Here is a 13,038-nt window from a genome sequence, read left to right as displayed (position 1 = left end):
GGAGAGCGCTAACGAAGTGCTAAAGTACTGAACTGGCATACGCATGAAGACAGACGCCCTTTATCTCGCGAAAGCCTGCTTATATAGTTTCAAGAACCAATATTAAGAGAGGAATCTATAAGACAACACAAGCCTCTACGTATCGCTGCTGTAGTCACTAAGTAGGCTCGCGCAGTGGCATTTAAGAATCTTTGCGCTCTCCATATGCGACTAGAACGAGATAAAACCTTAATATGTGGTACAATGGGTGCCATGCAGCTCTTGTGTTAAAACTGCAGCGAGAGGCATTTGATACGTCACGTGAGATAGTGTAGATAGGGAAGCTGACAAAGTAGACAGACTGTGTTATATCCACGTGACTACTATTGCCGTAACCATTCAAACCAGGTGTATGATAATCCAACGTGAGCGAAACAGGTCAATGTTACAGAGGCAACGCACGAAAGCATTCAAAGTTCTAGCCGTCTGCAGATTTCACTAGTACTGGCCTACTGTAAGACCGATAAATGTTTTGAGCCTGGGGTGGCTTCTCCGTGCCAGTACCTGTGAGCTGCAGCGTTCAGCCCCCCTAGCACTGGGGTGTCGGACCTCACCGGAAGCCAGACAAGCTGCGCTGCCCTCGCACGGGCCAATATTTCACCAGCGCCGCACCTCTGCATGTGGTCCGGCCTCCTACGGGTTCGTCCAGACCTGCGACCACCCTTAAAAAGTCTGACAGGCTTCCTAGTGTTGCCCACCCAGATAGCTGCTAACGCTCATCTTCCGCAATATGTCTTAGGTAGACGACTGTTTAATATACAGCGATCGTACATCCACTGTGGTGCATCACACTTTATTTAATTTACAAGGATTCAACAAGGAAGTTATATGCAATTAAACCATGGTGAGAGACTGTTAATGAAGAGAGCATTACGATACAGCAAGACCAAACAAGATTGACACAATAATCAGCTAGTCACCGTAAGCATGTTTGTGTACGTCCACTTTCCGCCCTTGGTCACAAAGCTCTTAGAGCAAAGCCACTTGCACTTGTCTTCCTTAGACCAGTCGTTGTCTAATTTCCCCCAGCGTGCCAAATATTTAACCGTGAAGTTTTACACTAAAGGAAAACTTTAACAAATGTCATTGCGGAGAATGAAGAAAATTTAAAAGGCGATCAAGTACTAAGTCATTACGGAAGGGCCGCGCTGGGTAGCCGCGTGGTCTGGGGCAACATGTCACGGTCCGCGCGGGACGTATTGCCCCACTTGACAGTTGGGTAATAATGTTGTTCGTGATTTTTACTTGTTTTGTGTTTTTGAATCTTATGACTTGAACACTGTTCATACTCGCTCGATGTTTGGATCTGCGGCTGTATTTATGCCTATACCGTTATGTGTATTTGAGGGTTCTGCTTGTAGGTAAGTAGTAATACTCGAAATGGCAATCGTCATAAATAAAAGAAGATATATTACTTTTCAGTCGTAATCAGAAACAATTATGTTTGTCACTTAAAAAGACACGCCAATGTTGAGACACATATAAGGACCATCCACGAAGTTGAGGTGCAATGCTTTAGCGGAAGACACACCTCTATGTGGAACAGAGCGAGCACTAGGATGGCACACAGCGCCGTGCAGGTGGAGTGGACACACTCGCTTACAGAGGAACGGACACATCGGAAGAGCTCTTAAGCGAGCGTACCGGTCATGTTGTAGATCACGTTGCTAGTACAACAGCTGGGCAGACGACCTCCGCAATGTCAATGCCGTGTAAGGTGAGCCGTCCGTTTGTCATGGCAGGCAACGCAGGGGCACCAGGCAGATCTATGCCCAAGCTGCTGTCTCAAATAGGAGACCGGATGATATCGTCGGCTTTGCGTTGCTGCTGCAGTACCCGCCACGGCACAGTGTGTACATGATACTTTATTCTTGAATCTGGGACATCCCTAGTCATTTCAGTTCAATAGCTGGATTCCGTCATACGCCTTCAAACAGGGCAATTCAAGCTAATCTTGCCGCCCAATTACAGAAATTCTTAACTATTTCCTTACACTACATCACAGGCACAACGAATAAGAAAAGAAATCAGGGATACAATGCGATACAGCCATTCTGTTCTTTTCATAATCGTGAAGAACACATGCATTTAAACCAAGTGGAAAGAAATGGCCGCATGGTCTCCACGTACTGGGTGAAAGAGATGCACAACGTACTGGGCAACGCGATCGTTGACTCTGTTGCTAAGGAAGCGGCGACTTCAGGTACACAAGTTCCAGCAGAAGATCTACTAAACTGACTTGCATAACTTAAGGACGCGAGTACCTTTCGCACGATGTGTCACTGCTAAGTAAATTGCCTCGATGACTTGGACCACATATGGAAAGAACTGCTACATTATAGCATAGAAGCACTCCGTCTCCAGGCCGCAAGTGGTCCATCTGGACCATCCGACCGCCGTGTTATCCTCAGATGAGGATGCGGATAGGAGGGGCGTGTGGTCAGCACACCGCTCTCCCGGTCGTTATGATGGTTTTCTTTGACCGGAGCCGCTACTATTCGGTCGAGTAGCTCCTCAATTGGCGTCACGAGGCTGAGTGCACCCCGAAAAGTGGCAACAGCGCATGGCGGCCCGGATGGTCACCGATCCAAGTGCCGGACACGCCCGACAGCGCTTAACTTCGGTGATCTGACGGGAACCGGTGTATCCACTGCGGCAAGGCCGTTGCCATAACATAGAAGATAACTGAAAAAAAAGCGCAATGAGACGAACAGAAATGACATTTTTATGCAAAGACAGTAATTAAACTGATGTTATTGCGGTTTATGATGGTGCCCTGGACATTATGAACGACGAGATTTGATCTTTAATAGGGTGTGTGATCACCACGGTGAGAACTGTATGCTCTGCAATGTGAGCCCAGGCTGACCACAATGTAGAGCGTTCCTTTTCTCCATCAGTGCGGTTAACTAAAGGAAAATACTACACGCAAATAACACCAGTGCTACCAACCAGACGGTAGAACCATGGACTCCCGTGTACACGGAAATTTGCAGTTACCATAACGCAGCTGAAGTTCGCCTATTGCCGCTTTGCATAGCACCTACACCTCATAACCTTAGCACTTTCTCTCCTATGTGACTGCGGCGAAGTAGAAGACACAAATCATATATTTTTTTGATGGATGAACCGGTGGGACATCACATTAGTGTTGATAAGGAATGTTGTGAGTAAGATATACCGGTAACCAACATTATTAGCCACAACAGATTTTGTGGTATCGTCCAGATATTCTGGTATCACATCAAAATCGGCAACGCGAATCGGTACCGCAGGCATAAACTAGGGCTCGCTGTAATCTACAATGACGTATAGGAGGCGCTGCTGAAGACCACACTCCGCCTTTGAGCATAGCAGCACATTCACGCTGCGGTCAATATAGTGTTGAAGATGCAAGACTTCAACTCAATTCATGACCCCATCTGAAGCAGTCCACGTTATAGTACAGGACCAACGTCATAGTTAAAGTTTCTGACGGACTTGTTCATTTACATTTGGGACACTGTACTGCAAGAGAGAAGTTTGCTACTCTGTGCATCAAGTGATGCTTTAATAGTTAATAACTGTTGTAACATATCAAGCGATTCTGTCGCCAAGATCTGTGGCAAAGTTAAGTAAGTCTTTTATTTATTTATGTAATAAAGTGAACTAATATTTCATGTGTTACTTTAATGTGCCACCTGACCGAGCAATCAAAGAATCCATAATTGTGGCCGAATGATTCTAGTTTCGTCTGGTTACAACAGACATTGCTGTACGTAAAGAGTTTCAATGCTTTCTAACGGAAGCAAAGAGAGAGTGATAAGAACTTATTTACAAAATTATATAAGTTTGTGTTATCACAGTGTGTTATTTCAGTTTTATGTCACTATTATTGGTGTTTGTTTCACCAATTTTGTTTTGTCATCGATACTAATTGTATGTAATTCTGGTTTATTTACATGTATGGCTGTACGGAGCATACTTGAAGGCCAATAAAAAAACACAGGCATTACCATATCATTCGAGCTAGAAAGAGCGCATTTGATAATACAATGTGGTGCAACTTGATAAAAAAATTCTTCGTGGTGATAGCCCTCTTAATGTTTCGTATTCACAATATTAATAACGTCAGCATCAAAAGACAGAAGTGGACATTCACATTTCCAGAGCATGGAGTCTACGGAGAATGGCCGGCCGTTGTGGCCGAGCGGTTCTAGGCGCTTCAGTCCGGAACCGCGCGACTGCTACGGCCACACCTTCGAATCCTGCCTCGGGAATGGATGTGTGTGATGTCCTTAGGTTAGTTAGGTTTAAGTAGTTCTAAGTTCTAGGGGACTGATGACCACAGCAGTTAAGTCCCATAGTCCTCAGAGCCATTTGAACCATTTGAATCTACGGAGAATGCTAGTGCAAAACCATTACTTAAAATATATACCCATTTTGTGGTATAGAAGACGAATATGATACAACGTGAAATAAATTCTTCTGATGTGGATTGCAAATAGGTTCCAATATGTAACAAACTCACAGATTCTTCGTCGTCCACATGTCTACATCTAAATGTGCACATATTCTCAGGAAACAAGCTTGCGATGTAAGGTAGAGATTACTTCGTGTGTTACTATCCTTTCCCTTCTTTCTCGTTCCACTCACGAATGGTGCATGGAAAGAAAGATCATCAGTAAGCCTACGTATAAACTCCAGTTTCTCTGATTAACTCCAGTTTCTCTAATTAAACCACTCTCAGTTCGCAATGTATACGGAAAAGAAGCAATGTGTTTCTTGACACTTCTTACAGAGTGCGCTCTCGGAATTTTAACAGAGAATCATATCGTGATGAACTACCGCTCTCTAAAAGCGTCTGCCGCTGGAATTGGATTGAGAGCCTTCTTGACACTCTCGCGCTTAATGAGAGTATCCAAGATCAAATGTGCTGCTTTTCTTTGGAGCGTCCCAGATTGCCGAGCAACACTGAAGAATCGCTAGAGCATTTCTTTCCTGTATACAACAGCATCGTCCTAAAACAACCTCACTGAAATTTCGAAGCTATCCAGGCGATTATTTGTAACTATCAATAACAGGAACGACTTTAGACCACTGCCTTGAGGTACGCCCGGAGCTACTTTCGTTTTACGGTTACTTTCAATTAACAACGACATGAGTTCTGTCAACTAAAAAGTGATGAAGCAAATAAAAAACCTTGTGAGATATGCCGGAAACCTGTATTTTATTCACTAAGCGATGTGCGGAACCGTAATGAATGCGTTCTGGAAGTTAAGGACAGTGGCACCAGTCAGACGTTGCCGTCTACTTGCTTCTGGATATCAGAGACGAAGAGCGAGAACTAACTTTAACATCACCGTTGTTCCTGGACCCATTTTCTACATAGAAAATTCCTATGCAGTAGTTTTGCAGTCTCCAAAAGGGTCATAATATGAGAGAAAAAACCTATTCCATAATTCTACTACAGATTGTCATCAGAAATACAAGCCTATAGTTACATGCACCTCTCCAATGACACTTGGTTCAAATAGCTCTGAGCACTCTGCGACTTAACTTCTGAGGTCATCAGTCCCCTAGAACTTAGAACTAATTAAACCTAACTAACCTAAGGACATCACACACATCCATGCCCGAGCCAGGATTCGAACCTGCGACCGTAGCTGTCACTCGGCTCCAGACTGTAGCGCCTAGAACCGCACGGCCACTCCGGCCGGCAATGACACTTGGACCCATATTTGAGAGGATGGCACTTCATATTCCTGTTCGGACCTCCATATTAAGGTTTTCTGTGATTTTCTTAACTCGCATAACGCAAATGATAGAATGGTTCTTTTCAAACCGATTTTCTTCCCATCTCATTCAAATGCGAATTTGTGCCCCATTCTAATGACAACGTAGTCCCATAAATCATTTGAACGATTCTTTTATCGAAATAATTTCGATCGCCTCTGTTTCATATTCGGTTTCTGAACTACTATGATCACCAAGCGACTGGGTGACTTTGACTATTCAACTTATTTTAAGTAAGGTCAATCCATCCTGGGATTTATCGTCATATTGGTAGGCAAAATTTTACATTCGAGTTCGTTGCATGCTTCTCGAATGCTCTCCCTAAGATCATTTTGGTTTCGTTCGGCTTTTGTGTCACAACAGGGCGTTGGTTTTATTTACATGCCTAATGAAACTATCCGTGATTCCGTAACCAATCTGGCTGTTGAATGGGGTCGAGCCTTTTCCAACCTTGACGATTCTTCTCGCCACATACATGTATGAAGCGTATTGTATAACACTCTAAAATTTCATCTCCAGTTATATTATGACTGCTTATTTAATCTGGAATCTGTTTCTTATTCCACTTGCTGACCGGAAATATTTTTCATGTTTTTAAACACTTATTTTAAAATCTGTAGTCGTTCTTCTTCTAAGTCTTACTTTAGTTAAATGAATCAAAAAGTTCGTGTCTCTCTTACGCTAGATCCAAGATGTTTCCCACATCAATCAGTCCTTTACCTAACTGTCCAAGGTACTTTCAGGATAAGATGTTTAGTGGCATATCAAACGAATTTATGCCCCTGGCACCTCTTATAATCAACTGAGTCTTCCAAGTAAGATGAAATATCTATGTACGATTCACTTACTTCTTGGAATTCTGATGTGGGGCACCAAAAATTTACTGGTTCATATATTATATGCTCTAACTCTCCTATTGTAAGGATGGAAGGGTTACAGGACTTGTTCAGTTCAAAACTGAAACATAAGTAATGCTTCGATATAAATTTGACATGTACATTCTACTTGGTAAGACTTAATATCACGTATTAACAGATTATAGAGTGTATAACAAAAAGCTGCAAGCATCTCAATTAAGACTGCATACTTCTGTTATAATAAGAGAACCTACCATTCCTCGTTTACAAAAATCTTTAGTTTCATGTTTGACCTCATTCCCCCACTTCTTGACAGAGAGAAGAGTGTCCCGACTCATTATCTGCTTTAAATACGAGGGCGGTTCAGAAAGTAACCTCCGATTGGTCACAGTACGGGTTGTGGGGGGAGTAGCGACGCCATCTGTGCGTTCACGCACTCAACAGGTCAGTCGGCATCAAGCCGTGGTCGAGTGAACGTCGTACCTGCGCTAATTTAGTTTTTGTGGCAGTTTGAAATGTGTGCTGCAATAGAAAACCCCGCCAAATGTGAAGTGCGTGCTGTCATAAGGTTTTTTACAGCCAAAGGATATTCTGCAGCAGCTATTCATCGTGAGCTTTGTGCCGTGTACGGACCAAGAGTTATGAGTGAAGGAGTTGTCCGTGAATGGGTACGTTTATTTAAAAGTGGACGAGAAAACGTTCATGATGAAGAGAGGAGTGGTAGACCATCGTTGGTGACTGACGAACTCGTTCAGACAGTTGATGCAAAAGTTCGTGAAAATCGACGTTTCTCAATGTCGGAGTTGTCTACTGGTTTTCCACAGATTTCTAAGACTCTCTTGTACGAGATAGTGACAGCAAGATTGGGTTACCGTAAGTTCTGTGCACGATGGGTGCCCAAAATTCTTACCGACCACCACAAAACTCAAAGAATGGCCTCTGCATTAGACTTTCTGTCACGTTATGAGGACGAAGGAGAACCATTGTTAACAGAATCGTGACCGGTGACGAAACCTGGATTAAGTACGTGAACCCTGAGACAAAAGAACAATCAAAGATGTTGGCACATTCAAATTCGCCTACCAAACCAAGAAAAGCCTCGCAAGATTTTTCTGCCAGAAAACTGATGGCAACGGTGTTTTGGGATGCCAAAGGGGTGTTGTTGGTTGAATTCATGGAACGTGGTACGACCATTAATCAAGACGTGTACTGTGAAACAATAAAAAAGTTACGACGGGCTATACAGAACAAACGCCGTGGTATGCTGACTTCCGGTATCGTTTTTTTGCACGATAACGCCCGTCCTCACTCTGCTCGCAGAACAACGGCCCTTCTTGAGTCCTTCAAGTGGGACGTTATCAACCATCCACCTTACAGCCCAGACTTGGCGCCAAGTGATTATCACCTCTTCATGCATTTGAAGAAATGGCTCGGGTCACAGCGGTTTGATGACGACGAAGAGCTCAAAGATGCGGTCACAGGCTGGCTCCAGGCACAAGCGGGTGATTTTTATGCAGAAGGAATTTCAAAGCTTGTGAAGAGATACGATAAGTGCCTCAATCGCTATGGAGACTATGTAGAAAAATAGTGCAAAGATGTAGTTGTAAGATGTATATATTAAAATATTTTTATTTAACTTGGTGTATTTTTTTAAATCAACCGAAGGTTACTTTCTGAACGGCCCTCGTACGTTGTGATCTGGGTGACAGTTCAATTTTCCTTAAGTAAATCGTGTATCAGCCAGATCGTCAAATAAAATCTAAATTCTCCTGAAGACTCTTTCGAACAATTTTCCAACAACCCACTCATATCGCCATGGACACGGAATTTCGCTGCCTTTGAGTTGCCTCGCGGCTCCCTGAGTTCACCTGGATTTTCTCGTGTTTGCGTTTTCCCCGCACACGCCCCATCGCTGCCGCCCACTTGCTTGCCCGCTCCTTGGCGGGGTGCTGGCTGTGAGAGCCTGCCTCCTGCTCCCCTCTTCTGTACCCTTCTCACGCCCTATCTGCCCTCGCCAATTGTACTGCAGCTCTATGCTAATTGCGCATACTGTGCCCGCTGACGTCAGCGGTGCACGCGTTAATCCGTCCGGCAGCAGCTGCCGCGCCGCCGCGGCCTTCGGACTTGGCCTTGTTTACGACTTCCTCCGCCGCCTCTAGGAATGGAGTTTCGTTAGCGGTGCAGTCGATAACATTTCCACGTGTGACACAATATCAAATATAAAATCCACTGTTCGGTGTGTAAGTGTCGAAGAATTACAGGACTTGTTGAAAGGAACGAAAAGTGTAATGAGCACATACACTGAGCGATATGAACATATACAGATGGCGGTAGTATCTCATACACAAGGTATAAAAGGCCAGTGTATTGGCGGAGCTGTCATTTGTAGTCAGGTGATTCATCTGAGAAGGCTTCCGACTTGATTATGCCCCACAACGAGAATTAACAGACTTTGAACGCCGAATAGTTGTTAGATCTAGAGGCATGGGACATTCCATTTCGGAAATAGTTAGGGAATTCAGTTTTCCGAGATCCACAGTGTCAAGAGTGTGCCGAGAATGCCAAATTTTAGGGATTATCTCTCATCACGGACAACGTAGTGAGCGATGCCCTTCACTTAACGACCGAGATCAGTGACGTTCGCATAGAGTTGTCAGTGCTAACAGACGAGAGCCGGTCGGAGTGGCCGTGCGGTTCTAGGCGCTACAGTCTGGAGCCGAGCGACCGCTACGGTCGCAGGTTCGAATCCTGCCTCGGACGTGGATGTGTGTGATGTCCTTAGGTTAGTTAGGTTTAATTAGTTCTAAGTTCTAGGCGACTGATGACCTCAGACGTTAAGTCGCATAGTGCTCAGATCCAACAGACGAGAAACAATGTGTGAAATAACCACAGAAATCAATGTCGGACGTACAACGAACGTATCCCCTTAGGGGTCATTCCACGTCAAATCATTCAGAAATTTTAGGAAATGAGACCCATCGTCACGCAAATCCCTGAAATTTTGGGTAGTGGAAGTTTATCTAGAGATATTCACATTTCCAAAATGTAAATGTTGCAGGTCAATTACTTTTTCACTTATTATAAAAAGAAGTTGTATAGATTCAGGAATTCAGGCTTTCATAGACGAGCACCTTTATAATTTAAAAATGGAGTAGTTCCTACAGTTTTTGCAGTGGAAGATTTATTTTTTTTTAGTTAAAGAAGAAGGTTTATATTTTTATATTCATGCTTCTTGTAGTGAATATCCATCATCTACATCTCAGGAAAAACTGTAAGTAATTTCTTTTAAACAAAATCCGTGCATGGACATTATATTTTTAAAGATATTGCCCCCTCACAGATACCTTTGAAAAATTTACAATATTATTACAAATATTTCATTATGTCACACAAAAAGAATCAGTTTGTATAAATAATGGGAAGTGTGAAAAGCAACGTTATTGTAAAAGAAATATTGATGTTGCTGATTCATGACTATCATGTCACCACCAAATTGCTGAAGTTGGCTATATTGGATTTCCCTAGGAACAAATCGTATCTGAGAACACGGTTTTATTGCCACTACATGTATTGAATCATCCAATTCCTTTGTTTTGAGCCATGTGTTCACTGAGCATGCAGTTCTGAACTCTTGTACTGAGTTGTACCCAGAGTCAATTATTGGTTAAAAATTAAATTGTTGCAGTTTTTAACTATTCATTCCAAAACAAAAGTAAGTCCCCTAATGTTACAACAATAATGTGAAATACTTTTGTAATGAAACAACGGGACAGAGTGAGTTTTCATTATTTAATTAGTTTTTAGGTTACATCAATCATCTTTTGAATTATTTACGACAAACATTGGTTTTATGACTGAAGCGGTATGGAAAGTACAAGTCGGCAGCGTTTTCTTGGACAGCATCTGCAAGATATATGTGATAATGCCATGACTTGTGTGAATGAACTGACCAGTGAACAACAAGAACTTTTATTATGGCAAAGCAACAGTCATTCATACTGTGATTTAAGTATTTCATGTGTGTGTGTTAAACACCTGCGCAGATTCTCTCTACATAAGAAAATTTGTTGTGATCCCTTCAAGCACCATAAACGATCTATTTCATCCGGACTGCGTGAAATTAGTTTATAAAAAGCAAAGACCTTCAAAATGAGATGCTTTAGCGTTATTCTTGGGGAGAAAATGTGCCCAGCATGTATCAAACTTATTAATGAAAAACAAGCAAGTGACGACTCATTACCAGACTATAAATGACAGGAATGTGAAGGTGCAGACTTCTGAAAAATCCGTGCTCAATACTAGCTTAACTAGCTTGGGAGTATCTCCTGCAAAGCTGCATTCAGTTGTTCGGCATAGTCGGTATTCAGCAGCCAAACGAAAATTGGAATCTGCAGCTGGGGCTCTGAAAACTAAAATTTCACATATTTATCAAGTTGAGCTGGCTGCTGATGCAAGCACTATTCCTGACAGTGATTTAATGGACCTGAAAAAAAAGGCAGAACATCATGGTGAACTCATGAACAAAATCAAACAGAAAATTGAATATATCGTGAAAAAATTCAGTAACTTACTCTTGTGCCGCCAACTTGGTCTCGACAAAAAGTCAGTTCCAAATTTCAGGTTTCTGAATATTTGGTACGACAAGCAAGAGCTCTTTTAATGAAGAAGGGTATTTTATCGATGGCTGAGCAGAAAATAGGAAAGACATTACCACATGATACAGTGCAAAAAGTAAAGAGTTTTCATTTGGATGACGAAAACACAAGAATAATGTCTGGGAAAAAAGACAAAGTGAGCACCAGCAAAAATACCTATGAACAAAGGCGTCTTGTTTTAAGTAATTTAACTGAACTGTATTCTTTCTATAAAAAAGTATCCTGAAGACAAGGTAGGATTCTCAAAATTTGATTCTCTTCGACCAAAACAGTGTACATATGCAGGATCACCACGAAAACATACCCTACGTATGTGCATGTACCACCAAAACGTTAAATTTCTTCTAAATTCCATTTATATTAAAGAAACATACCAAGTTCTAATTAAAATAATAAATAACCGAGCCTGTATGCTTCGTCTGTATGAAAAATGCCCCACCAGTTCATTGATTCAAACCGATTTAGAAAATGAAATAGAAGACTGTGATCCTGATGAGATGGTTCGGTACAATCAATGGGTATCAACTGTTAGAATGACTTCTCTACCAGAATTCTGTGACACACTAATTAAGAAAACTGAAAAACTTACTCCACAGTCTTTTATTTCTCAATCACAATCTGATTATCTGAAAATGAAGAAGGAAACACTTGATGAAGGATCAGTGTAAATTTTAATGGATTTCAGTGAAAATCTCAATCTTGTTGTTCAAGATGAAGTACAGGGGTACCATTGGAACAATGGCAGCTGCACTCTTCACACTGTCCATATATATTACAAAAAGGACAAACAGTTGCACGCAAAAAATATTTGTATTGTTTGGTGTACCACACTCAGAAGACTGTATTGAATTTTTTAAAGTGTGCATTTAGAGAAATTCATCTTGCGTATGACGAATATTTCACTGATGGTTGTGCTGCGCAACATAAAAATTGTGATAATTTCAGAAATATCTGCTACCATGAACACGACTTCAACATAACGTGCAGCTGGTCCTTTTTTGCTACCAGCCATTGCAAATCTCCCTGTGACGGTATTGGTGGCACTGTTAAATGAATTGTCACAAAAACAAGTTTGCAAAGAGTTTATAAAGATCAAATACTTACAGCTTCACAGGTATTTGAATTCTGTCGCGAGAACCCGCAAGACATTTCAGTTCTCTTTGTTTCAAAATATGAAATGGTACAAGTCCGACATTATCTTTCTCAGTGCTTCACAAATGCAAAAACAATTCCTGGAGCACGATCTATGCGTCACATTGTACCAATATCAACAACCAAGACTGGAACAAAAATACTGAGCTGTGATACGGATTTTAGTATCGTGCATGATTTCTCAGATGCACTTCCGCCACTAATTCCAGAATGCACTGTGCACCACAACTGCTATGTTGCATGTGCATTTGACTCTTCTTGGTATTTGGGAATTGTTGAGGTGAATTGTGACGAAGGAGATGTTACAGTAAGGTTCATGCATCCTCATGGACCATCCCCGTCCTTGTATTGGCCTGATAATAATGTTTGTGATGTTTCTTTCTCTCAAATTCTGTGTGAAGTTGGTATCACCACAGCAACAGGTCGTACTTATTCTCTGAGCAAAGAGTCCTCAAAGTTGGTGGAAGAAAAGTGGTTCTCATACAAAAAAATATTATCTAAGCATCAAAATGTCTCGTCACATGTATAGTTCCGAATCAACTTGAATGCAGATTTCAGCA

At 41.9% G+C, this 13,038-nt stretch overlaps 1 pseudogene; it reads right to left on the bottom strand.

Moving 5' to 3' along the window:
- Positions 1-2,590: 2,590 nt before the first annotated feature.
- Positions 2,591-2,708, bottom strand: LOC124803710 (annotated as a pseudogene).
- Between the last annotated feature and the right edge of the window lie 10,330 nt (positions 2,709-13,038).

The sequence above is a fragment of the Schistocerca piceifrons genome, chromosome 6, assembly GCF_021461385.2.
Source record: "Schistocerca piceifrons isolate TAMUIC-IGC-003096 chromosome 6, iqSchPice1.1, whole genome shotgun sequence".
NCBI classification, from domain to species: domain Eukaryota; kingdom Metazoa; phylum Arthropoda; class Insecta; order Orthoptera; family Acrididae; genus Schistocerca; species Schistocerca piceifrons.
The sequence above is the reverse complement of the archived record's forward strand: the minus strand, read 5'-3'. Positions and strand labels throughout refer to the sequence as shown.